Here is a 3,506-nt window from a genome sequence, read left to right as displayed (position 1 = left end):
GCTGGTAATGGAGGCTTGAGCCGTTGATAGCATTCTAACGCAGATATTAATGAAGTTATTAGAAAGTGAGGGAGAGAGACAGAGACACACAGAGACAGTGTTGGGGGTAACTCATTACAAGTAACGCGAGTTACGTAATCAGATTACTTTTTTCAAGTAACTAGTAAAGTAACGCATTACTTTTTTAATTTACAAGAAAATATCTGAGTTACTTTTTCAAAAAAGTAATGCCAGTTACTTTGTTTTCCCATTTATTGACTGACAGCTCTCCGGTCCCCATATTGGGAGAAATCGGGAGTACAGAGGCGTTGTGTGCGCTGTGTGAACATGATGTTACTGTACTTCTAGACTAAATGTGAATGTGAATTAATTCATCCCACTCACAAAAAACAGATTTAGTATTCATCAAAATGAATTAAAACAGTGAAATGCAAACTCAGAATATGACGCAAACCTGCAATAATTAAATATGTTAAATAACACAAATGTATCTAATCCCATTTTATTAACCAATATCTTTGCTGCTGACTTTAAGCAAATAAGCAAAAATTTCTTTAGAGAAACTAACAATTGTGCTTTGTTTTTTTTATTGCTGAAGAGTGTTTCTTCTCCTGCGTTCTACGGTACAGACGTGAGGTTTATTCATTACACTTTTTGTTGTGAAAGGGCTTTTATATTTGCTATAAATAGAACTTCTTATATTAAAAACAAACAAGTCCTGCTTATATTTGAAAAGTAACGCGAAAGTAACGCAAAAGTAACATAACGCATTACTTTCCATAAAAAGTAACTAAGTAACGTAATTAGTTACTTTTTAGGGAGTAACGCAATATTGTAATGCATTACTTTTAAAAGTAACTTTCCCCAACACTGCACAGAGAAAGAGAAAGAAAGCGAGAGAGAGAGAGCTTGTGTGAATTAGGCTACCTCTGTGCGTCCCTCAACAGTGTTCTGCAGCAGCGTCTCTAAACAGCGCTGTACCTCGCTAGTGAGAAATGTCATGTGTAGCCTTTAAGTTGCTATACTATATAAGCTAACTGATAAAATCGTCAGGGCAGCGCTGACAACACCTTTTTGTGCAAACTGCGTGACCGTAGTGTGCGTGTGCGAGCAGTAATGTGTGATTGCAGTAATTCCTGTGTGCTGTATAGGTACTGTATGCTAATTTCCATTATTACAGTTAACTATGCGAAGTGATATGGAACTGTAATGCGGTCAAGAGAGCTGCCTGGAACTACGTTCGCCGTGAGTTTCCCTGAAAATAATTGCACACCTCAGAACGTTCGTCAGCCAATCAGATTCAAGCATTCAACGGCCCGTAGTATAGGCCTAACTGTCAATAAAATGTATAGGCCTATATATGTATACTTTATCATATCACATTGTAATGTGTAGCGGTTTTTTATAATGTTTTGCCCATAGAAACGGCTAAATTCCACTAAAAACATTTTAGTGCTAAATTCCACAAAAAAATAGCCCACTGCAATATACAAAACAATTGCTTTAACGATAACAAAATCTGCAATAATATAAAAAAATAATAATATTAAAGTGCTCAGAATTTATTTTCTCTACAATCGATAATTAAGATGCAAAAACTGGGGCAGTTGCGTTTGTATGAAACGGCAGAGCGCGAGTCCGCGGAGTGATACGAAATATGAAAGTAGCGGCTTTTTAATTTTACAGTGAAGAGTGGACTCATATACAGCTATACGCTTGCATGGAGTCGACGGTGAAAGTAAGGAAATAGGTGAGAAAATAATTTAAGCGGTGAAAAGGTATTTTCCCCTCCAACACCCCAACAGCAATGCTGAACTGTTCTAAACTATTAATTAAATGTAAGGGCACTTAAAGTAATGTGAGTTTTAAATCCTCAAAACGGTCCAACAAAACGAAAAGTATATACCAAAAGGTTCATTTTTAAACGAGTAAGTGTACCTTAAACGTCTAATTCAGTCAACTGCAGTTACGCTGTATGAACTACAGAGGGAGGCAAAGACCATTGTTGACTATACAACATGCCCTCTTTATTCATTAGTGGCATTAAATATTCATTATATAACTCTAGAATATTTGTTCACAATGTGTGATCAAACAGACCAGCTATGAAATTACTTTAGGAAACATGATCAGCGTTATAAGATCATTTGCATTTTTTTTATTTTTAAATGACATGCTATACATGTGATTTATAAGTGCACATATGATATAGTCTATGGGAACTGTGATTGTCTAAGGTGTTGAAAATCTAGCATGCTTTCTCAAAGCTTTAATTTAAAAATAAAAAGTATGTGTGTGTGTGTTAAGGCTGGGGGGGAAATGACTCAATAAGCAGACATTTTTTGGAATGCATCACCTGGTTTAATATACACGACAAGCTTTGACAAGTGATGAACAGCTCCATTATAACAGGGTAGAGCAAGCGCAGTGTTTCTGTGGTGGCAACTGTGACCTATATAAAACAACGCAAAAGGCAAAGTTAACAGTGGCAAGCCGGCACCAATAGAAATAAAACATGAAAAATCCAAATCTATCAAATTCATTATAGCAACAGTGAAAAAAGGAAATACAAACACATAGTCAAGTGTTATTTTAACAGCCGAATAGATTGCGTTACTAGCTCCAACAACTGTTCACAGTCAATCTGAAATTAGTGTGTAGAATTATAAAGCAAGTGTTTAAGGTATACAGGAAGGTATACAGATCTCACTGCAGCAGCTGAACATCACTGAACAATACCAACAGGTTAGGCAATGTGGCTCCAGTACAAACTGCCATTGTTGGAATAATGTAATAATTATGCCATTCAGTATTAATCCCAAGAATTGGCTTTAATGCTGCAAGATCATTCAAAAGACAAACTGACTGCTATGACCAATGTAAACACAGACGACGCCATATGATCAATCACACCGCTGTTCACAGTATGTCCTCATTACAGCAAAGTGGTAAAGCTGAGTGACTGTTCACAGTCAATCTGAAATTAGTGTGTAGAATTATAAAGCAAGTGTTTAAGGTATACAGGAAGGTATACAGATCTCACTGCAGCAGCTGAACATCACTGAACAATACCAACAGGTTAGGCAATGTGGCTCCAGTACAAACTGCCATTGTTGGAATAATGTAATAATTATGCCATTCAGTATTAATCCCAAGAATTGGCTTTAATGCTGCAAGATCATTCAAAAGACAAACTGACTGCTTTGACCAATGTAAACACAGACGACGCCATATGATCAATCACACCGCTGTTCACAGTATGTCCTCATTACAGCAAAGTGGCAAAGCTGAATTTTTTTTTTTTTTTTAAATAAAAACCCAAAATACTACAATGGGATTCCTTGTATAGAAAATACAACAATGAAAACCAAGTCTAATTGGAATCCAGACTTATCTTCATCTATTTCAATCAAAAGAGTAAGAACAGCATATACCAAAGAGGGAAAGGCTCACATGGGCATTGTGACAGTAATGATTGACATTTGGTTTATACACGCACAAGAAAA

This window comes from Sinocyclocheilus grahami, unplaced genomic scaffold, assembly GCF_001515645.1.
Source record: "Sinocyclocheilus grahami isolate Dianchi unplaced genomic scaffold, SAMN03320097.WGS_v1.1 scaffold79.1, whole genome shotgun sequence".
Classification (NCBI taxonomy): Eukaryota; Metazoa; Chordata; class Actinopteri; order Cypriniformes; family Cyprinidae; genus Sinocyclocheilus; species Sinocyclocheilus grahami.
The sequence above is the reverse complement of the archived record's forward strand: the minus strand, read 5'-3'. Positions refer to the sequence as shown.